Source organism: Bos javanicus, chromosome 1 (assembly GCF_032452875.1).
Source record: "Bos javanicus breed banteng chromosome 1, ARS-OSU_banteng_1.0, whole genome shotgun sequence".
Classification (NCBI taxonomy): Eukaryota; Metazoa; Chordata; class Mammalia; order Artiodactyla; family Bovidae; genus Bos; species Bos javanicus.
This window is the reverse complement of record NC_083868.1, coordinates 156273145-156298379: the sequence shown is the minus strand read 5'-3', so window position 1 is coordinate 156298379 and position 25235 is coordinate 156273145. Positions and strand designations below refer to the sequence as shown.

Here is a 25235-nt window from a genome sequence, read left to right as displayed (position 1 = left end):
ATTTAAGATTAAATAACACAATGGAACATTAATTGGCCCTTAAACAATATTTGTGGAATTTAAAATTTTGAAAACTAATTAGATGGAAACACAGAACTGGAGAGGAATTAAATGCATTGTAATAAAAACATTGTTACCAGCATGTGGGTATGTAATATATATTTTTAAGAGAATAATTGCTAATTATATTTTTGCTTACATTCTTGAAGCTATTCGAGACACCTATTGTCTGTATGCGTGTTAGTCCTACTCCTTGCAACCCCATGGACTGTAGCCCACCAGGCTCCTCTGTCCAAGGAATTCTCCAGGCAGGAATACTGGAGTGGGTTGCCATTCCCTCCTCCAAGGGATCTTCCCGACCCAGGGATCAAACCTTGGTCTCCTGCATCGCAGGCAGATTCTTTACCATTTGAGCTACAGGGAAGTCCTATTGTGTGTAACCTAAGGGTAAAAAAGTTGATTAAACAGCACAACTTTAGGGAAAGAATTTCAACAATGAAATTTCAATGTGCAAGTTAATGGTTTGGGAAAGTAGCTTTTCAGAGTTGTTTGTTTATTGTTTTTAACTTATAGGGCAAACTACTGTTTGTTTTTTGTTTTGTTTTCTCCCAATTAAGGACTCGTGTATTTTGACGGGGGGAAAAAAAAAGAAAAACACATCCCAAACATGAGTCTGTTCACAAAAATAACGCACAGTATCAACTTTAGAAAACAAATCTTCAGTATGTTACACTGCTTAGTTTTCTAGAGGATGCATCTGAAAAAACACATTGTTCCATCTGTGCTGAGCAAGCCCACACAGCTCTGTTAGGTGGGGTTGACACACACACCTCTAACTCAAAGCCAGTCTGAGGTGCTAATCAACTAAGAAGATCATCTTTGTAGTCAGGGAAGCAACTACGGAACTACTGTATGAATGGGAAGAACTGCACTCCCTGCATAACAGGAGATTATTTTGGAGATGGTTGATAGAAACCATATTATCCTCTTTACTGTTATGTCTTAAAGAGGTATCAAAATTCAAAGCAAAAATCACCGGTTAAGACTTAATGTAACTACTAGGAGCATGGAAGGAAATGGAAATGGGACCAGGCGCAGGGCAGGATGCACTGATGGTCACGGAAGGACTAGGATGGGGAGAAGAGTGAGTGTGTTCTGAAAGTGCCCGGGGAGAGGATCTGGTGAAAATGTTGGTCCTAGACAAGCGCCTAGTAAAGAAAAATGGGACAAGGTTTCCAAACCCCACCATGTACGCAAGAGTCACTCTCGCTGCTAACGCTCTCTCCGTGGTCATTCTCCACTTTCCAGCCTCCTCCCCATCATCCGTGGTCACGTCCAGTGGTCGCCGCTCTGTCGTCATCACCATCATCGCCCAGTGGTCCCCCTTCTCCGCAGAGTCATCTTCAGACTCCATCTTCACATGAGTCTCATCTCTCTTCTGCTGCTCTGCTCCCCTTCTGATGCTTCATCCTTCATCTCTGCTCCTTGCTTGCTCTGTTCCTTTTCAGTTTTTTCTAGGCTTTCCAGCAGAGAATCCACTTTTTGTTTCATCTAGGTCAACTCCAACTTAAGGGTCTGATGGTCATCTCCTTTCTACTTTCCAGACTTAGGAGAAGATCCCCACCAAATGCTCTTAGAATCAAAGCAGCTGTTGCCCCTTTGTGAGGCGATTCTTGATGCACGCTGGCGTTCTGAGGGCACTACAGCGAGAAGAATAGGAAGAGAAGAAACTGTGCAAGATAACTGCACCTCCTGTCACTGTAAGGCCCATGAAAGTCACAGTCCAAGTAAAAGAGGAGCTGCATCCTCACTGCATGTTACTTCACACCGGCTTTTCCTGGGTTCGATTCTGGCTCTGCGGCCAGATTAGAATCTAAAACCAGCCGTCATCCTGCCATCCTCTCCTGCCACAGCAGCGCAGGCACATCTCTCATTAACACAGTGAACGAAGGCAAGGCCCTTATGAACAGAGAAGCCCACAGTTTGCCATATTTTGAGAAGACTGTCTCCACATCAGATTTCTTGACCACAGAGTACTGAGAATCCCAGTGAATTCACGAGAGCTCATGGAACAGGGTCCGCTGTTTTGTGGGTCACACTGCTGGCTGTTGTCTTTGATGACAAGGTGCCTCACAAAGCTGAAAAATGTAACTGAAGGTCAAAACAGAACTCACTGTAAAGTTGCCATGGTGCCCACCAAGTTGCATCATTATGTTAAAAATGTCTTTAAAATCAGTTTTGGAATGGGAACGTGTGGACTCTGGAAGGGTGGGGAAGGGAGCTTAAATATCAAAGCTGAGTTCCAGTGAGTGGGCATGGGGCTTGCCTTGCTGCCCTCAAGCAAGTTCTACTAACTTACATATTTCAAGCGACTGGTAACCAGGAGTGGGGAAGGAGAAGAGATTCGACTCTGAATCTCCTGCTCCCGGGTTCTACATGGAAAAGTCGACTGCTGCTCGAGATCTACAACACAGGCGAAACTGCTCAGTCTTTGCCTCTTCACAAAATGCCAAACTACTGTTTACACAGAGTAACATCACATACATGCTGTGCTGTGCTTAGTCGCTCAGTCGTGTCCAACTCTGCAACCCCATGAACCGTAGCCCACCAGGCTCCTCTGTCCATGGGATTCTCCAGGCAAGAACACTGGAGTAGCTTGCCATGCCCTCCTTCAGGGGATCTTTCCAACGCAGGGATCAAACCCACGTCTCCAGTATTGCAGGTAGATTTACCATCTGAGCCACCAGGGAAGCCCAAAAATACTGGAGTAGGTAGCCTATCCCTTCTCCAGGGGATTTTCCCAACCCAGGAATTGAACCCAGGTCTCCTGCATTGCAGGCCGATTCTTTATCAGCTGAAGCACAAGGGAAGCCCCACATTAGTACATACTGCAGGGTTAAATCAAACCTACAAAAATAACTAGTTGATAAAGATGAAGCTGAAGTGACATTACTTTAAAAGCCTAAAAACCGTAAGTAAAACTGAAAAGGATCACGAGCTAAGTATAACACGGATCATACCTCGCCATTTACTCATTCTTCCAGAGAGGAAACGAAGTGGGAAACTCAACTGTCTGTGTGATAAAAATGTGCAGCTTTCCTGGGTGCCAGATTGTTTACGTTTTCAGTGAATTTTAAGACAGACACAATTTTTTTCAGAATATAAGATTTTAGTAAAGTTTATTCATTAAATAGGTCATTATTAATTATTCCCAAGTCATCTTTAGAAATAAATATCTAAAAAAAATAAAAGCCTAAAAGTTATTTGTGCCTAATATATGATCTGGATATAATTTTGAACCACATTTATCGAATTCTCAAGATGGTCTTTTCTGTCAGGCTGATCCTTGGGGCTTAATCTTATTTTCTACTTTTATTTATTTCACTCATCTTTTTGTTTAGTTTTTATTTTAATATGAAAACTGATTTCATACTATTTTATTGAAGTATAATTGATTTATAATGTTGTGCTAATTTCTGCTGAAGAGCAAAGTGACTCAGTTTTATATATATATATATACTTTTTAAATAGATATTCTTTTTTATTATCATTTATCACAGGAGATTAGATAGTTCCCTGTGCTATGCTATGACTCTGTTGCTTACCCATTCTATAGGTAATAGTCTGTATCTAGTAACCCCAAATTCCGAGTCCATCCCTCCCCTCCTATCCCCCTAGGCAACCACGAATGAGTCTGGGGAACTGATTTTATTTTTAATCAGTTACTTGTATCTTTGAAAGAGCTTTCAAATTAGTTTCTGGAAAAATGTAAGGAAAAATTTGATTAACTAGCTGTTAAAAAAATAAGAAGCCTTAGTAATGCATTGAACAAGATATTATATTCCTCAGTTCCACAATAAGAATATATACTAAAGTATTCATGTGAGAGTTTATAGTAAAACAGTTTTTTAAGAGATCCTACTCTGAACACCTTCATTGTTAATTGCCGCTCTAGATCATGAAATCAGCCCTGAATGTTCACTGGAGGGACTGATGCTGAAGCTGAGGCTCCAATACTTTGGCCACCTGATGCAAACAGCCAATTCATCGGAAAAAACCTTGATGCTGAGAAAGAGTGAAGACAGAAGGAGAAGACAGCGACAGAGGATGAGATGGCTGGATGGCATCACGGATTCAGTGGTCATTAACCTGGGCAGATTCCGGGAGATAGTGAGGGACAGGGAGGCCTGGCGTGCTGCAGTCCACGAGGTCACAAAGAGCTGGACATGACGAGCAAATGAACAGCAACACTCATGAAATTAGCTGAATAAAATCAAGTTCATCGGAATAGACAGGTCTACTCATTTTTTAAAAAATTAATATATCGATTGATTGATTGGTTGATTTTTGGCTGTGCTGGGTCTTTGTTGCTGCATGGGCTTTCCTCCGGCTGCCGTGAGCAGCGGCTCCCCTCTAGCCGTGCTCCGCTTCTCACGGCAGTGACGCCTGTCACTGTGAAGCGTGGCTGGCGGGCCCCCAGTTGTGGCCGTGGACTCAGCAGCAGCGGTCCCTGGGCGCTGGAGCACAGGCCTGATGCCTGCGGGGCGCGGGCTCAGCTGCTCTGCAGCATATGTGGGATCCTCCCAGGTCAGGGCTTGAACTGATGTATCCTGCATCGGCGCCACCAGGGAAGCCTGACTACTCACTCTTTAAATAGAAACAGTATTATTACATCACACAGGACTTTGCCTTATCACCACATCTGCTGTTTGTCAATAAGACTCTCACTGACTTGCATATTTTACTGAATACAGCCTTTCTTATGAGGATAAGAGACAGTTCCTGATAGTTAGAAACTTTCAGCATTCACTATTGAGAGTTTCAAATACATATATATATGTATATTTATGAACATAATTTTTAAATTTTATGTATGTTTATAAATACATAATATATACGCGAACTGTTTCCAGAAACTAATGACTTTAGGCACACTTCTGCATGAATCGTATGAATAACAATTTTTATCCAGCAGCTACTTTTAACATTGCAAGCTGAGAATACATATTTACAAATTTGAGGGAGTATTCTTTTGTTAGATGATTGAAAAGTTTGCCTCTTAGGATGCAGTATCCTTTGTTTCTTATCATGATTTATGCAATATTAGTGAATTGCTTCTGTAATGAAGGTTTGTTTGTGCACTGACATTTGTAGAACTTACTGTTCTAAAACCACCCTGTCAGATGAATAAAGAGAGGGTAGAATTTAGCTCAGTTCAACACATAACATGATTTATTTCACCCTGATTAGCGATGAACAACTATCAGACTTAATACATTAGCAGGATGATGCAAGACAACACATGCAGGCACACGCAGCATGGTGGAAGTTAAACATTTGAGAGAGGAGTGAAGACAGCTTTCAAAATGTCAAGCTTTCCCTTCCCACAGCATTTCCTATTTTATGACTTTCTGCCATAAACATGAGGCCAATAATAGGAATATCAGTAACAGGAATAGGAAATCAATAATAGGCAAATGTTGATCAGCCAGTGAGTCTTCATTATGTGATTACGTGATCATCTGCCACCAATGACTGCTCTGAGGTCCTGGTGACTCTGCAATAGGGAAGAACAAGTCTGATTCCATATTGGATCTATTTATTTTACTTTAATCTCTGTATTCTATTGCATTTGCTACAAGTTAAGAATTTTGCCTATAGCCTGAAATACACAGAATAGTCCATTATCAAGGGCTATTTTCAAAGATATGAATAGCACATTTCCATTTATATAGAGATAAAAAGTTGTGTAACAGAAAATAACCATTGTCTTGTTGGAGTTTTATAGTAATATCATGAACAGACCTACGTGGACACCTGTAAGAACTTCTGTTTGCAACAACTCCTGCCCTTTGAGTATAAAGGAAGCCTAAATTCTAACTCAGGCAAGATGGTCCTTCAGGATGCTACATTCTTGGTCTGCTGGCTTTCCAAATACAGTCACTGTTCCTTGCCCCAACACATCCCTCGGTTCACTGGCCTGTCGTGGGGCGAGCAGTTACGGGCTTGGTAACAACTTAGGGCTCTTCCAAGTAGTGGCCTTGCTGGGGGCCCCTCTCATCCTATCTCTCTCCCTTCTATATTTTCTGAAACATGCCTCATTTCTGCAGACCCCTCGTTCTTAATGATTCAGCTAATTTATCTTGAAAACTACTTGGGATTCTACATACTTCTTGGGACTCTACATTCTAAGAGCTACCCTAAAACACAAACGTGGTGTATTTCCCTGTTAGGAACACAATGCAAACACCATTGGAGAGTGGGGATTAGCACCAGTTGTTCTTACTGTTCGGGATACTGTGTTGAGGGGTCACACTGTGCTCATACAGTGCTTCTTTACTTCTGTAATAGTAAAATTAAGCATAATTTAGAATCACAATAGTTTATAAATCTTCTTGATCATTTATTATAGAGATTCAAATCTCCACACGTTCTCTATTGGCCACAGGAAAAGGTCTAAGCTATTTTTATGGCAATAGTGAGTGAGTGAAGTCACTCAGTTGTGTCCAACTCTACGGCCCCAAGGACCATGGCCCACCAGGCTCCTCCACCCATGGAATTTTCCAGGCAAGAGTACTGGAGTGGGTTGCCATTTTCTTCTCCAGGGGATCTCCCCGACCCAGGGCAATGGAGCCCTATTACTTCTCCAGCATAAAGCCACATTTATTTGTGCCATAGTCAAGACTTATCTTCTTGCAGTTCCGTAGGCCACCATGTTGGTCTGGCCTCTACAGATTTGCCTACTTGCTAGAACACTCCCACACCTTTACCTTCCAAGGCCTTCTATTTATGGTTGACTCAAGAATCACCTCCTTGAGGAAGCCAATTCTGTCCCTGCCTTTGCTTCCCACTGTCTCCTGTGCTTACACATACCCTGCTGAGATGGGCTGGGGCCTTTGCTGCAGCGCTTGCATGTGGATGAACATTTCCCAGAGCAACAGAATACAAACAAACTGTAAGAGACTAAAAATAACTGTGTACATGTGCAGCTGGGACACATTATGGACAAGATACAAAAAGACTGAAAAAGCTCAATCGACACTTCATGATTTTCATGAAGTGCAGGAGCAAAAGCAAGGTGTTGGGAATAAGAGCAGAGTCCTGTGCCTGCCTCCTGCACTCAGCACCACCTAAGGGGCGGGCAGATCACCTGAGCCCCCCAGCCCAACCCCTGGACACACCCTTATGCTCATCTCTTCTAAGGGACTAGCTTGCCTCCCCCTCAGGAAGCAAGAAAGGGAACCTTTACGGCAGAAAGGGCCCCAATAAAGCCTTGCCTGAATTTCTCGTCTGGCCTCTTACAACATTCTGATGATTCAGTTCAGTTCAGTTGCTCAGTCGTGTCTGACTCTTTGCGACCCCATGAATCGCAGCACACCAGGCCTCCCTGTCCATCACCAATTCCCGAAGTTCACTCTGACTCACATCCATCGAATCAGTGATGCCATCCAGCCATCTCATCCTCTGTCGTCCCCTTCTCCTCCTGCCCCCAATCCCTCCCACCATCAGTCTTTTCCAATGAGTCAACTCTTCCCATGAGGTGGCCAAAGTACTGGAGTTTCAGCTTTAGCATCATTCCTTCCAAAGAACTCCCAGGGCTGATCTCCTTCAGAATGGACTGGTTGGATCTCCTTGCAGTCCAAGGGACTCTCAAGAGTATTCTCCAACACCGCAGTTCAAAAGCATCAATTCTTCGGCACTCAGCTTTCTTCACAGTCCAACTCTCACATCCATACATGATCACTGGAAAACCCATAGCCTTGACTAGAAGGACCTTTGTTGGCAAAGTAATGTCTCTGCTTTTGAATATGCTATCTAGGTTGGTCATAACTTTCCTTCCAAGGAGTAAGCGTCTTTTAATTTCATGGCTGCAGTCACCATCTGCAGTGATTTTGGAGCCCCCAAAAATAAAGTCTGACACTGTTTCCACTGTTTCCCCATCTATTTGCCATGAAGTGACGGGACCAGATGCCATGATCTTCGTTTTCTGAATGTTGAGCTTTAAGCCAACTTTTTCACTCTCCTCTTTCACTGAACGGGAAAGGCCAAGAACCCTGGTCAGTAACACTTTATACAGTGTGGAAATAAGACTTCATGTTCATGTACTTACTAATTTTCCTATACGGGATGCTAAGTGCCTTAAAGACTGGAAGGGTTACTTGTTCGCTCTGAATCTCTATGATTGATCTCTATGTCTGGCACATGGTGAATACTGAAAAAACATTTATTAAGTAGAAATGAATAAAAAGCTATCACCTGTTTGTAATTACTGAATTAACCGCTGATTCAATACCTTGCTGCATGGTGTCTAAATGCTGCTTCTGACATATAAAACCCTATTCAAAACCCTTTGACAGTCTCCCCTATACCAGATTTCAAATATACCAAGCATCAAATTTGTGACAAGCACTATAAAAACTTTCTGAAAAACATTTTTTTCTCAAATAATTTTAAATTCCACCCAGAAAATAGGTCAAGGATGAGTAAAGCAGTAATAATGTCAATAATAATCTTAAAGTTTTATACAACAGTTATTTTGGACCCAAAGTATTCATATAAGCACTCAGCACGTACTAGCACAGGTAATCATCACAATAATCTACTTAGGACATCTCATTATCCTCTTAGAAGTGAAGAAACCACACTGCTGGGAAGTTATATGGCTTTCCTAAGGTTGCAGAAGGAGGAAGCGGCAGAGCTGAAATGTGGAGTCAGGCAGCCTCACTCTAAAGCCCATATTCTTACCTACTGCCCCATATTGCCTCTAAAGTCATGATTCGTAAATGCCCGCATGCCCCTAAACAATCGCAAGACTGACTGTCAAATGGCTGGACAGACACATGCTCTTAATACAACTTTAGAGGAGAGGACAATGACTCCATGACAGACAGATGCAGGAAAACTTCACTGGACAAGTGAACTTTGACTGGAAGTGACTTTTTAGGATTTACTGGATTTCGGGGAAGGTCTCACAACAGAGGAGACAAAGATGAGTAAATACGAGGCATGCTGCCTGTAAGATAACGTTGGAGGATACGTGGGCGAGATGACGCTGTGAGTCGCTAAGCTGTGTCTGACTCTGCAACCCCGTGGATGGCAGCACAGCCAGGCCCCGCTGTCCTCCGCTGTCTCCCAGAGCTGCTGAAATTCAAGTCCACTGAGGCGCCGATACTGTCTAACCATCTCATCATCCTCCGTGGTCCCCTTCTCCTTTTGCTTTCAGTATTTCCGATTATCAGGGTTTTGTTTTTTTTTTCCCAATGGGTCAGTTCTTAGAATGGGGAGGATTAAATTCCAAAGTCCATAGCTCAAAATATTCTAACTGACCCTAGAAGCCATTGAGACAAATGGCCAAAGAGAAAGGAATAAAGCAGCATTTCAGAATAGTAATGATCAGCAGTTTGTAAAGCAAAATAAAGGACAAAGACACTGGAAGGAGGAAGCTCAGGAAAACACTAAATTTACAGGGGCAGAAGTGATAAGATGCTTGTTTTACTTCTCCCTTCTTTCTTGTAAAAAGATTGTTGAATTTGAAGTTGGAAAATCTGGTCTTAAATTTTACCCCTGCCACTCATTAGCACTAGGGGCCAAAAGTGTAATATTTCCTAGTTCATAAACTGAGATTGTTAAAGGATCACTATTTTACAAGATAAAATCTGTCATGCGAATTTACAGTATGCAGGTGTCCAAGACAATATTTAATTTCTTAATTGATGAGACAGATGCTAAAACTAGCTCAAAGAACCACAGACAAAAGCAGCAAAAAATGCTAAAATAAACTTAGAAATAGAATAAAAACCTGGCTTCTTCAACAGTGGGCAAAGAAAGCAAATTTCACCTCACCAGGAAATAATGTATTTGTACATCTGTAGACAAGAATCGTTTGCATTGTTATTAGTGACCCACAGCTTACAGAGTTGCAGATGGCTCAAAGACAATTAAAGATGGCTCAAAGACAATCATCTGAAAATTATCAGATAACCAGGAGGGATGCATTTCTTAAGTGTTCCTAGTTTTCCACTGAAGAAATTCAGTATTTTTTTTTTTTTTTTAATTTCAAAGTCTTCCACTGTGTCCATTTGATGACACTGGTGTGATCATTAACTGAGAATATCGGTGATAACTGGACCAGAACAGGAATCCAAAATTCCTAACACATGGAAATAGGTAGTCCTTTCCCTCTCCTCACGACTCAAATAGTACCTAATCATTTTCTCAATATACATGTGAGCTGGAAAATTCAGGAAAGAAGCAGAGCTTGTATTCATGAGGTTTAGGCATTTCAAGTACACCATTTCTGCAGGTAGAGGAAGATGACAGCTTAACAAACGGCTGACTGGGGGTCTCCTGGGGAGAATCTGCACAAGAAAAGAAAAGTCAGCATGGCCCAATAAGCCAAATCTGCAACGGTGTCTTTTACTTTGAGTCAGAGTGCATTGATGCAAAAAATAAAAATAAAATAAACTAACTTGAGCTAAATATTTTTTTAAAGCAAATGAACATTCTCTAATTTTCTATCTTTCTAACATTTGCTAGAACAATATCAGGTGTGGCAGAATCTGCAAGAAAGCAAGAGAAAGATGCAAATTGAAAAAAGAGGAGGACTCAGGGAATATGGGGGCTGGAGGACCAAGGAAGCAATTATAAGATTGGTGCCTCTGCAAAGGAATCACCACTGCTACAAACCGCTGGCACCAATACTGAACCTTGTTATAGTCATCATGGGCTTCCCTGGTGGCTCAGATGGCAAAGAATCTGCCTGCAGTGCAGGAGACCTGGGTTCGATCCCTGGGTCAGGAAGATCCCCTGTAGAAAGGAACGGCTGCCCAGTCCAGCATCCTTGCCTGGAGAATTCCATGGACAGAGACACCTAATGGGCTACAGTCCATGGGGTCCCCGAGGGTTGGACACGACTGAGTGACTAACACTTTCATAGTCATCATAGTTCCTAACTCACTCTTCTCTCCTGGATGTCTTGCTCCAAAATCAGGGTCTCAGACTCCAGTATCTGATTGGCTAAGCTTGGGTTACATGCCATGCTCTGGCTCCTGGGGAATTATTAGGCAGATGGAATATCTCTCCCTTTCACTTTTGTAGGGCAAGGTAAAACATTGCATCGTATCCATATGATGAACTGTACTAATACAAAGAGGGTAACAGAGGCTTCACTGTCAAACAACAGAGCAAATGTCTGAAGAGAGGGTCTCTGATGGGGATGGAGAATAGATGAGATATGAGCCCACCTCTCATGTATCTGCTTTGTCAGCTCCAATGTGCCTTGAAGAAGAGCCCTATGGGAGTCAAGGGGGGAAAAGCCTATACGGCCAGAGCCAAGAAGTTCTGCCACCAAAAAAAAAAAAAAAAAAAGAAGAAGTTCTGCCATGGGATTCCTTCTGAAAAGGCAGAATATGGTGGGAAAGGCTTCCCTTCACAACCAGATGAGGAGGGAACACACTGAGCCTTGGAACTGCAGGAGGTCAGGCAGCAGCTCGTAAGTGGGTGCCAGGGTAGGTGATGAAAGCAGAGAAAAGGCGTGGGGGTGACTCCAGCTGGCAAGAGAGGATTCAAGTGTTCCCACAGCTGCTGAGGCTCAGGGAAAACATTTGATTATAGAAATGACCGGTATTTTGCCTGAAAACATATCACGTCATTAATTTTACCATCACTTTCAGTTATGATGGCTTTCTTCATAATGCTTTACTACCCTGAAATGGCCTTCTACTCTTTTTTTACCTTTTTTAAGTAACTGGACAATCCCACCTCTTAACAAAGCATTTCCTGACCTAAACCAACCCATACTGCTTTCTTCCTTATCCAAATTAGTAAAGCTCTTTCCAGGCAATTTAATACTTTAAATCAAACACTGTCTATGACCTTCCCTAACTGTTTCCAACGCATAATGTTGGCCTCTTCAACCAATGCATGGGAGCCCTGTAAAGAGACTGGACTGTCAGATTTTGGAATTCTCTGTGTCTAATAGTTGCTTAACAAACAGGGCTTTAACCTGCAAGATGGGTTGGAATAAACTGGTCTGGGTTAAGTCTGTCACACATTGATTACGGGATAAATATTTTATTCAACTGCCAATCCTTACTCCCTCATTAATAAAAAAAGGGACAAAGATGATGAAGATAAAAATACCACCACCAAGACCTAGCTCAATGTGTTATCATGAACTAATAAAAATACAGCAAACTGCTTTCAAATGTTAAACCCTAGCATTATAAAAAGACTACTTTTGAATGTATGCTATTAACTACTATTTCAGCTCAGTTCAGTCCTCAGTCATGTCCAACTCCTTGCGACCCCATGAATTGCAGCACGCCAGGCCTCCCTGTCCATCACCAACTCCTGGAGTTCATTCAAACTCATGTCCATAGAGTTGGTGATGCCATCCAGCCATCTCATCCTCTGTCGTCCCCTTCTCCTCCTGCCCCCAATCCCTCCGAGCATCAGGGTCTTTTCCAATGAGTCAACTCTTTGCATGAGGTGGCCAAAGTATTGGAGTTTCAGCTTTAGCATCAGTCCTTCCAATGAACACCCAGGACTTACATCCTTTAGGACGGACTGGTTGGATCTCCTTGAAGTCCAAGGGACTCTCAAGAGTCGCTTCTATCACCTACTATTAGCAACAAGCAAAACAATGTCCCTAGCTGAATTTCAAATGCCATAGGAGCTTATAGACAAAAAGATATTTTTGGAAATGGGGTCCATTCTAGTGTGCTTCCAAATATACCATATAGGAAGTCCTAATTTTTCTTAAACTTACTCTACTGTCTTTTCCTGTCCCAGTACGGCCACAGAAACCTGACTCTGCACCCTCCCTATGCAAATTCCACTCTTGACATCCTCTCCCTTCACAATAACAGCACCTTACATTTATATAGCACTTCACAGTTTTTAAAACACTTTCACACATACTGTCTCATTGGATCTTTGCATACACATAAGCATACACACAAACTACAAGAAAAAGCATGCTAATACTTAATAAATTCCCTGAAATGTTTGCAGCTTTAAAGTTAAACCAAAATTTCATTAGTAAAACAGTTCTTTCTTTGAGGAGACTTCTTTTGCAATAGCAAAATTATCTCTACTTTAATACTCAGTACTGAAGGCAACAATCAGAAAGCTTTTAGAGCTAATTTTAAAACGTTAAATCTGTACCCCAAATTTAAACTGAATCACTTCTGCATCTACCTATACTTCTATGGAGCCTTATATAGCACTTTATAGTTGATAGCACTTTTCACACCTGCAGTCTCACTTAAATTTGCAGACACAAAGGCAAGGCCAAAATCATGGTTTATGCACTCACCTTTGTATCTCTTGGGATACAAAGCACCTGGTTCGATGAGATACTGAATAAATATTTGTTAGATTAAATATGCAGGCAGGGGATAAAGAAAAACAAGGAGGAAAGGAAGAGAATGGCATGATTCAAAAGCAAGGAATCCTTCTATTAAAAAAATAAAGATGTCAAAAAAAAAAAGAAATACAAAATAAACAAAAAACAAGGGAACATTAGTGTCCATGGAAATACAGAAGTTGGGTTCTTATTTTTCTCTGCTGTAGAAACTCCACTAAATTACGTTAATATTAAATTCTCACATGTATACTTTGTGTTGAGTACTAAATTACAGGTTTGGTAAGGAAGGACTTATGAAATATTGGAATTAGGAGGTGTTTTCTTTACTACTTTTAAAAATGGCATATGTTTGAGAATCTAATCTTTCAGTCAATAGGGTATGAAAATCATCCTTGCAGGGGATCAGCCTCAGCTTTCAAATTAAAACTCCTTTTCTCATTTGTTGTTGTTCAGTCACTCAGTTGTGTCCCCCTCTTTGCGACCCATGGACTGCAGCACACCAGGCTTCCCTGTCCTTCCCTGTCCTTCACCATCTCCTGGATCTTGATCAAACTCACGTCCATTGAGTTGGTTACTCATGCTTTAAAATAACAGAGTTTGAGTGCCTCTATAAATGAATCTTTCTAAAACGTGACATGGAAATCTTAAATCTTTTATGACAACTGGTTGCAATTCTGTATTTAAAACAGTAAAAAAAAAAAAAGCAAGGAATAAGGCTTTTGTAATAATATTTGACTGGATGAAAATGCCAGCAAGTTTGAAGACCATTTCTAAATATGCCTCAGTTGAGTTCAGTCGCTCAGTCATGTCCAACTCCTTGGAAACCCATGAACTGCAACATGCCAGGCCTCCCTGTCCATCACCAACTCCCGGAGTTCACTCAACTCACGTCCATCCAGTCGGTGATGCCATCCAACCATCTCATCCTCTGTCGTCCCCTTCTCCTCCTGCCCCCAATCCCTCCCAGCATCAGAGTCTTTTCCAATGAGTCAACTCTTTGCATGAGGTGGCCAAAGTACTGGAGTTTCAGCCTTAGCATCATTCCTTCCAAAGAACACCCAGGACTGATCTCCCTTAGAAAGGACTGGTTGGATCTTCTTGCAGTCCAAGGGACTCTCAGGAGTCTTCTCCAACACCACAGTTCAAAAGCATCAATTCTTCGGTGCTCAGCTTCCTTCACAGTCCAACTCTCACATCCATACATGACCACTGGAAAAACCATAGCCTTCACTAGACAGACCTTTGTTGGCAAAGTAATGTCTCTGCTTTTGAATATGCTATCTAGGTTGGTCATAACTTTCCTTCCAAGGAGTAAGTATCTTTTAATTTCATGGCTGCAGTCACCATCTGCAGTGATTTTGGAGCCCCAAAAATAAAGTCTTACACTGTTTCCCCATCTATTTCCCATGAAGTGATGGGACCAGATGCCATGATCTTCACTTTCTGAATGTTGAGCTTTAAGCCAACTTTTTCAATTTCCTCTTTCACTTTCATCAAGAGGCTTTTTAGTACCTCTTCACTTTCTGCCATAAGGGTGGTGTCATCTGCATATCTGAGGCTATTGATATTTCCCCCAGCAATCTTGATTCCAGCTCGTGCTTCTTCCAGCCCAGCGTTTCTTATGATGTACTCTGCATAGAAGTTAAATAAGCAGGGTGACAATATACAGCATCGACGTACTCCTTTTCCTATTTGGAACCAGTCTGTTGTTCCATGTCCAGTTCTAACTGTTGCTTCCTGACCTGCATATGGATTTCTCAAGAGGCAGGTCAAGTGGTCTGGTATTCCCATCTCTTTCAGAATTTTCCACAGTTTGCTGTGATCCACACAGTGAAAGGCTTTGGCATAGTCAATAAAGCAGAAATAGATGTTTTTCTGGAACTCTCTTGCTTTTTCCATGATTCAGTGGATATTGGCAATTTGATCTCTGGTTCCTCTGCCTTTTCTAAAACCAGCTTGAACATCAGGAAGTTCACGGTTCACATATTGCTGAAGCCTGGCTTGGAGAAATTTGAGCATTACTTTACTAACATGTGAGATGAGTGCAATTGTGTGGTAGTTTGAGCATTCTTTGGCATTGCCTTTCTTTGGGATTGGAATGAAAACCGACCTTTTCCAGTCCTGTGGCCACTGCTGAGTTTTCCAAATTCGCTGGCATATTGAGTGCAGCACTTTCATAGCATCATCTTCCAGGATTTGAAATAGCTCAACTGGAATTCCATCACCTCCACTAGCTTTGTTTGTAGTGATGCTTTCTAAGGCCCACCTGACTTCACATTCCAGAATGTCTGGCTCTAGGTCAGTGATCACACCATCGTGATTATCTTGGTCATGAAGATCTTTTTTGTACAGTTCTTCTGTGTATTCTTGTCAGCTCTTCTTAATATCTTCTGCTTCTGTTAGGTCCATACCATTTCTGTCCTTTATTGAGCCCATCTTTGCATGAAATATTCCCTTGGTATCTCTAATTTTCTTAAAGAGACCTCTAGTCTTTTCCATTCTGTTGTTTTCCTCTATTTCTTTGCACTGAAATAACTCCAGAAAGAATGAAGGGATGGAGTCAAAGCAAAAATAATCTAAATATGCCTACTATAAGTATTTTGAACTGAAAATAAGATAAGAAGTTATCTCTTTTATGGGAATCAGGCTGAGTGAAAATAAATATAATGGTAACAAATCAACCCCAAACCCAAGTCAACTTCATAGAAAGATGAAAAATAGTAACTTGGAAAAACATAATCAGTTACTCAAAATGAATGCATCATGTGATTAGAGGATGCTTTTCGACCTGTGGTGTTAGCAAGGACTCTTGAGAGTCCCTTGGACTGCAAGAAGATCCAACCAGTCCATTCTGAAGGAGATCAGTCCCAGGTATTCATTGGAAGGACGGATGTTGAAGCTGAAACTCCAACGCTTTTGGCCACCTTATGTGAAGAGCTGACTCATTTGAAAAGACCCTGATGCTGGGAAAGATTGAAGGCAGGAGGAGAAAGGGCCGACAGAGGATGAGATGGTTGGTTGGCATCACCAACTCAATGGACATGGGTTTGGGTAAACTACGGGAGTTGGTAATGGACAGGGAGGCCTGGCATGCTGCGGTTCATGGGGTTGCAAAGACTTGGACACGACTGAGCAACTGAACTGAACTGAATGTCAATAATAAAGGAAATGTGGCTGCCACAAATCAAGATGGAAGAGAGTGGAATAAACACATCTCCTCAAACTCCTTTGAAAAGGACAAATGAAAAAATAAAAGTAAAAGAGCACCTGAAATCTGGGACAACTATGGACTTCCTGGAAGAAATAAAGCAGATGGAAATATACTAATGTCAAAATCCAGCCTGATTATGATTATCTTAACCAGAAAAGACCTTTAAAAATCCTGGGATAGTCGTGTTCTTTGGAGAATTGGATCACAGGAAGTTAACAGAAAAATTATAGTGTGTTGTAAGACCAATGAGAGTAGTGGACTATTTAGGTGAATAACTTTTTTTTTGGCCTGGTTGAAACTAAAATCGAACACGAGCACATTCTATCACAGGAGGAACTCTGACATGGGCAACTCCAACAGTGGGCACATGTACTGGAAATAGGAGACAAAATCCTAAGTAAAGCATATCATGAGACATTCAGGAAAGCACAAGCTGGCTGAAGGTCAATATTCTACCCATATTCTCCTCTGAACAATAACTAGAGGCAAACTCTCATCTCTAAGGTGTGTATTTACTGATAAACAAACAAACAAAACTCGTCTAGTCTGTGAAAATACACTGAAGCTACTTAGACTGTACAATCTGAGATGTGTAGAGGAAATCCAGTAACTTGAAAAAGAGGCAATAACCTACTCTCCCAAAGAAGAAAAAATTTGCTGAAAAAAATTGAAAATTTTTTTGAATTTTCTGAAAAAAAATTCTGAAAAAAATTGAAAAAAATTTTCAAATTGAAAAAATTTTTACATTTTCAAACTTTTTACAAATCTGAAAAAGCTGCTCAAGCACAAGACATGAGAAAGATGAAAAATATGTAGAACTAATGTTCTCAGAATTAAATACTATCCAAGAGGATAGTGAGAACAAAATATTCAAATTATAAAACATACATAAATAACTTGTTATAAAAAACGGTAAATACTAAGATGAAAATTTAAAAAAAGAAACAGAAGTCTAAATAGCAGAGTAGACCCTGACAAAAACTGGAAACCCTTAAGAGTAAGAGAATGCTCAATCTACTGCACAATTGCACTCAACTACAAGCTAGTAAAGTAATGTTCAAAATTCTCCAAGCCAGGCTTCAACAGTACGTGAACCGTGAACTTCCAGATGTTCAAGCTGCATTTAGAAAAGGCAGGGGAACCAGAGATCAAATTGCCAACACCCACTGGATCATTGATAAAGCAAGAGAGTTCCAGAAAAACATCTATTTCTGCTTTACTGACTATGCCAAAGCCTTTGACTGTGTGGATCACAGCAAACTGTGGAAAATTCTGAAAGAGATGGAATACCAGACCACCTGACCTGCCTCCTGAGAAATCTGTATGCAGGTCAGGAAGCAACAGTTAGAACTGGACATGGAACAACAGACTGGTTCCAAATAGGAAAAGGAGTACGTCGATGCTGTATATTGTCACCCTGCTTATTTAACTTCTATGCAGAGTACATCATGAGAAACGATGGACTGGAAGAAACACCAGCTGGAATCAAGATTGCCAGAAATATCAATAACCTCAGATATGCAGATGACACCAGCCTTAAGGCAGAAATTGAAGAAGAAGTAAAGAGCCTCTTGATGAGGGTGAAAGAGAAGAATGAAAAAGCTGGCTTAAAACTTGGCATTCAAAAAACTAAGATCATGGCATCTGGTGCTATCACTTCCTGGCAAATAGATGGGGAAAAAGCAGAAACAGTGACAGATCTTATTTTGGGGGGCTTCAAAATCACTGCATATGGTGACTGCAGCCATGAGATTCAAAGACGCTTGCTCCTTGGAAGAAAAGTTATGACCAACCTAGACAGCATATTAAAAAGCAGGGATATTACTCTCCCAACAAAGGTCTAGTCAAGGCTATGGTTTTTCCAGTAGTCATGTATGGATGTGAGAGCTGGACTAAAAAGAAAGCTGAGAGCCAAAGATCCTTTTGAACTGTAGTATTGGAAAAGGCTCTTGAGAGTCTTTGGACTGCAAGGAGATCCAACTAGTCCAATCCTAAAGGAAATCACTTATGAATATTCATTGGATGGACAATGCTGATGCTGAAACTCTAATACTTTGGCCACCTGATGCGAAGAACTGAATCACTGGAAATAACCAAGATGTTGGGAAAGATTGAAGGTGGGAGGAGAAGGGGATGACAGAGGATGAGATGGTTGGATGGCATCATCGACTCAGTGGACATGAGTTTGAGTAAACTCCAGGAGTTGGTGATGGACACAGAGGCCTGGTGTACTGCAGTCCATGGGGTCACAAAGAGCTGGACGTGACTGAGCAACTGAACTGAACTGAACTGAAGAGTAAGCCTGGGGGCCCTTTTGCTGAATGCAGTGGACAAGAGTTGGATAGTATGAGAAAAAAGTTATAAGAAGTAATGCTGCTGCTGCTGCTGCTAAGTCACTTCAGTCGTGTCTGACTCTGTGCGACCCCATAGACGGCAGCCCACCAGGCTCCACTGTCCCTGGGATTCTCCAGGCAAGAATACTGGAGTGGGCTGCCATTTCCTTCTCCAATGCATGAAAGTGAAAAGTGAAAGTGAAGTCGCTCAGTTGTGTCTGATTCCTAGCGTCGCAATGGACTGCAGCTGACCAGGCTCCATCGTCCATGGGATTTTCCAGGGAAGAGTACTGGAGTGGGTTGCCATTGCCTTCTCCATAAGACATAATGATTGGCTATAAATAATCTTTTAACATTAAACCAACAGAATTCAGAGAGGTGTAACAGAGAAGAAGAAATAACCAAAGAAAAAACAATTTACCTATGTCAACTCCATAAAATAAAATTGACATACAGAAGTTCAGAGACAGGGGAACTTTCATCATGGCGGAGGAGCCTTTCTTCTCACAAATACATCAAAAACACAGCATCTGAACGACTGCTGGGAACACCTTCTGAAGGCTGGCAGAAGACCCCAGACTTCCCAAAAGGCAAGCCACTCTCTTCAGCATGAGGTAGGTTAAAAGATAAAAATTAAAAAAGAGAGACAAATGATTTTAGGATGGGCACTTGCCCTTGAGGAGGGAGTCATGAGGGAGGAGAAGTCTCCACACACTTGCAAAGCCCCTCACAGCGGGGGGACCAGGGGGTCGGGGGGTGGGAACAGTCGCGAACCTCAGTGGGGAATGAGCGACGGGATCTCAGGGAGCGAAACCAAGGGAAGTCACCACAGAGACGCTGCTGAACAGCGCCTCCCAGTGGAGAGGAGGCTGGTGCACCCGCGCAGTGAGGGCCCTCGTGTGGAGGCTCAGGCTTCCGGGGTCGGGTCCCAGGGAGAGACCCGGGTTGGCCGTAGTGAGGACACTCCGAGGGGCGTTCACACGAAGACTGAAGGAGCCCCGAAAAACCCCGGCCGGCCAGAGGAGTGCTGTCACTGTGCCGAAGAAAGCAGGGCCCCGCCTTCGCGAGGGTGCCTGCGGCGCTCTGTCCCTCCAGCGGTGGATGAGCCAAGCCAACGCAAGTGACAGAGGCCGATACAACCCAACCGCCATGCGCCATGCCAGAGCGGGGAACGCGGGCCGCTTGACCACCATCAGGGCAGGGCCAGTGCTGGCCGGAGTCAGAGGACCGGGGCCACTGAAGTCCCGATGGCGGCTGCCCCCCAACTGTGAGTGGGCACAGGTGGCTGCCCGCCCCTTCCTGGGAGCCTGTGAACCCGGCTCTGCCTAGAGACCCACCACCCGAGGCCAACACCCTCGGGGACGCGCCCGACGCACCTCAGACTGAGCGACTTCCCACAGGTCTCGGCCGTGGCGGCCCCTCTCCACACGCTGCCAGCTCTGTCTGCTGTGCTCACACAGCACCGGGAGCTGTGTGAGCAAAAGAGGGGAAGGGACTTCACACCTACAGCCACAGGCGCAGTGGATCAAATTAAACCCTCACAGTCAGCCCGAGGCTGTGGACTCTGGGGCAAGTACACAAGCTGGAGGACGGCTGGATCTGACTCTGAGCTGCCCCCACACTGACCACAGCAGGTCTAAGTTCAGTCCAGTCACTCAGTCGTGTCTGACTGTCTGCAATCCCATGGACTGCAGCACTCCAGGCTTCCTGTCCATCACCAACTCCCTGGTTTACTCAAACTCATGTCCATCGAGTCGGTAATGCCATCCAACCATCTCATCCTCTGTCCTCCCCTTCTCCTCCTCCTGCCCCCAATCCCTCCCAGCATCAGGGTCTTTCCCAATGAGTCACTTCTTCACAAAGAATTGGAGTTTCAGCTTCAACATCAGTCCTTTCAAGACTGATTTCCTTTGTTGAAGTGAAGTGAAGTCGCTCAGTCGTGTCTGACTCTTTGAGGCCCCATGGACTATAGCCTACCAGGCTCCTCTGTCCATGGGATTTTCCAGGCAAGAATACTGGAGTGGGTTGCCATTTCCTTCTCCAGGGGATCTTCCCGACCCAGGGATCGAACCTGGGTCTCCTGCATTGCAGGCAGATGCTTTACCCTCTAAGCCACCAGGGATTTCCTTTGTTGGACTGTGATTAAAGTCTCCTTTGTGTAGGCTAGAAAGTCATAGTTCCAATTAATTGTGGAGTCTATCCCCAGTGCATGGGATTGGACCAGTACTTTGTGAAGGTTTCCTGGTTTCCAGGTACAGAACCAACGCCTATGTTCTGTTGGATGGATCTGGGTCTTGTCTCTCTGAAGCGCAGTGTCAGAGATTGATTGGTTGGATCTCCTTGCAGTCCAAGAGACTCTCAAGAGTCTTCTCCAACACCACGGTTCAAAAGCATCAATTCTTCGGCACTTAGCCATCTTTATGGTCCAACTCTCACATCCATACAAGACTACTGGAAAAACCATAGCTTTGACTATATGGACCTTTGTCAGCAAAGTAATGTCTCTGCTTTTTAATATGCTGTCTAGGTTTGTCACAGTTTTTTTCTTTTTCCTTTTCATATTATTCTTATGTTCTTTCTTTATTATTCCTTTAATTTTTATAACATACTTTTTCCCATTTAAAAACATCTGATTTTTAAACAAATTCATTTTATTTTTCTTATTTTTACTGTACTTTTTAGTTATAACGAAATTTTCCCATGTTTTTTATTTTGTGTTTTTGCTAGTCTAGTTTTTAGTATTCATTTTCACTAATGGATTTGTTTATTGGCTTGATAGTTCTCTTCTTTTTTGACTCTTGTTTTTATCCTTCTTTCCCCTTCTTCTTTTCTCTTTGTGTGTGAGTTACTTGAGTGTTCTTGGCTGTTCAGTGTTCCTTTCACCATTAGTCTTGGGGTTTTTCCTTCTGTGCTGTGTGGCCTGTGAAAACTTGGTGCTATGGTAAGAGGTAGGGCCTGAACCTCCAAAGTAGGAGAACTGAGTCCAGGACTTTGGGCTACCAGAGGACTTCTGACCCCAGGAAACATTAATCAACCAGAACTCTCCCAATGGCCTCCATCTCAACACTGAGACCAAGCCCCACCCCCCACCCCCAAAGGCCAGCAAGCTCCAGTGCTGGATGCCTCATGCCAAACATTCAGCAAAATAGGAACACAAAACTGCCCCAAAATAGACAAACTGCCCAAAGCCATACCAAACCTATAGGTACCCCAAAACACACTATTGGACATGATATTGCCCCTCAGAGAGACAAGACCCAGATCCATCCACCAGAATACAGGCACAAGTCCCCCCCAAACCAGGAAACCACAAATCACTGGTCCAGTCTCACCCACTGGGGATAGACTCCACAACTGAGAGGAACTATGACTTTCTGGCTGACATAAAGGAGACTTCAAACACAGTAAAGGCAGAGAAACATGCAGCAGATGAAGGAACATGGTAAAACTTCACAAGACCAAACAAATGAAGAGGAAATAGGCAATGCACCTGAAAAAGAATTCAGAGTAACAATAGTGAAGATGATCCAAAATCTTAGAAATAAAATGGAGGCACAGATATATAGAACAGATATGCAGATCAAGAATATACAAAAAAAAAAAAATCTAACAAGGGGCCTAGAAAAAATACAGAATAGAAAATAAGCAATGGACACAACATAATAATTGAGATTAAAAATACACTATAGGCAACCAATAGCAGAATACCTAGGCAGAAGAATGGATAAGTGAGCTGGAAGATAGAATGGTGGAAATAACTGAAGCAGAGAAGAATAAAGAAAAAAATGAAAAGAAATGAGAACAGTCTCGGAGACCTCTGGGACAATAAACACATCAACATCTGAATTATAGGGATTCCAGAAGAAAAGGAAAGAGTGTAAGAAAATATTTGAGGAGATTATACTTGAAAACTTCCCTAACATGGCAATGGAAATAGCCACCTAAGTCCAGGAAGATCAAAGAGTCCCAAACAGGATAAACCCAAAGAGAAACATGTCAAGACATATATACATCAAACTAACAAAAATTAAACACATAGAAGAAATATTAAAAGCACCGAGAAAAAAGTAACAATATACAAGGGGATCCCCAAAAGGATGATCTTTCAAGCTGACCTTTCAACAGCTGACCTTTCAACAGAAAAGCTGCAGACCAAAAGGCAGTGATAGGATGTGTTTAAAGTGATGAAAAAAAAAATTACAACCAAGATTACTCTCTCCAGAAAGGATCTCATTCATATTTGAAGGAGAAATCAGAACTTTTACAGATAAGCAAAAGTTAAGAAAATTAAGCAGCTCTTCACCAAATGCTAATGAAACTTTTCTAGACAGAAAACACAAGAGAAAGAAAAGGCCAAACCCAAAACAATAAAGTAAATGGTAATAGAATTATACGTATCAATAATTACCTTAAATGTAAATAGAATAAATGCTTCAATCAAAAGACATAGATTGGTTGAATGGATACAAAAACAAGACCCCCTATATATGCTATCTACAGATTCCCACTTCAAACCTAGGGACACATACAAATTGAAAGTGAGGGGCTAGAAAATCCAAGCAAATTAAAATAAAAAAGCAGGAGTAGCAATACTCATCTCAAGATAAAATAGATTTTAAAATAAAGACCATTACAAGAGACAAGGAAGGATACTATGTAATGATCAAGGGATAAGAAGATATAACAATTAGTTATATTTGCACCCAACATACAAGTACCTCAACACATTAGGCAAATGCTAACACCGATTAAAGGGGAAATTGACAGTGACACAATAATAGTGGGGGACTTTAACACTCCACTCACACCAATGAACAGATCATCCAGATAGAAAATTAATAGAGAAACACAGGAATAAAAAAGGATCATAAGAGACTACTCCGAGCAACTATATGCCAATAAAATGGACAACCTGAAAGAAATGGACAAATACTTAGAAATGTATAACTGTCCAAAACTGAACCAGGAAGAAATAGAAAATATGAACAGATCAATTAGAAATAAAAACTGTAATCTAAAATCTTCCAAAAAACAAAGACCAGGGTCAGATGGCTTCACCAGCAAATTCTACCAAAAGTTTAGAGAAAATCTTACACTTATCCTGCTCAAGCTCCTCCAGAAAAATGCAGAGAAAGGAAAACTCCCGAACTCATTCCACAATGCCACCATCACCCTGCTACCAAAACCAGACAAAGATACCACAAAAAAAGAAAATTGCAGGCTAATATCACTGATGAACATAGATGTAAAAATCTTCAACAAAATTCTAGCAAACAAATCCAACAACACATGAAAAGATCATACATAATGATCAAGCAGGCTTTATCCCAGGGATACAAGAATTCTTCAACACACACAAATCAATCAATGTGATATGCCGTATAAGCAAATTGAAAGATAAAAACAATATGAACATCTCAATGGATGCAGAGAAAACTTCTGACACAATTCAACACCCACTTGTAATTAAAATGGACTCTGTGGGAGAGGGAGAGGGTGGGAAGATTTGGGAGAATGGCATTGAAACATGTAAAATATCATGTGTGAAACGAGTTGCCAGTCCAGGTTCAATGCATGATACTGGATGCTTGGGGCTAGTGCACTGGGACGACCCAGAGGGATGGTATGGGGAGGGAGGAGGGAGGAGAGTTCAGGATGGGGAACACATGTATACCTGTGGTGGATTCATTTTGATATTTGGCAAAACAAATACAATTTTGTAAAGTTTAAAAAAAAAAAAAAAGATGCAAAAAAAAAAAAAAAAAACCTCTCCAGAAAGTAGGCATAGAAGGAGCATGTGTTAGTTGTTTAGTTGTGTCTGACTCTTTATGACCATATGGACTGTTGTCCTTCTCTGTCCATGGAATTCTCCAGCAAGAATAGTGGAGTGCATAGCCATTCCCTTCTCCAGGGATTCTTCCCAAACCAGGGATCAAACCCATGTCTCCTGCATTGGAGGCAGATTCTTTACAGTATGAGCCACACATATGCAACATAATAAAGGCCATAAATGACAAACCCACAGTAAAAATTATTATCAATGGTGAAAAACTGAAAGCGTTTCCTCTAGGATCAGGAGCAAGACAAGGGTGCTCACTCTCACCACTGTTATTCAGCATGATTTTGATTATGTTGAATAACCAAAAAGCCTCAGCAATCAGAGAAGAAAAAGAAATGAAAGGAATCTAGAATGGAAAAAAAGAAGTAAAACTCTCACTGTTTGCAGATGACATAATACTATACATAGAAAACCTTAAAGAGGCCACCAGAAAATTATTAGAGATAATCAATGAACATAGTAAAGTTGCAGAATATAAAAGTA

General features: G+C 41.9%; 1 protein-coding gene and 1 pseudogene across 1 annotated transcript in view; both read right to left on the bottom strand.

The window, feature by feature from the left end:
* The window catches only part of KCNH8 (potassium voltage-gated channel subfamily H member 8), a 492242-nt gene that overhangs the window by 400422 nt on the left and 66585 nt on the right, over positions 1-25235 (bottom strand). The window lies entirely within an intron of this gene.
* On the bottom strand, positions 699-4616 carry LOC133254941 (heterogeneous nuclear ribonucleoprotein C-like; annotated as a pseudogene).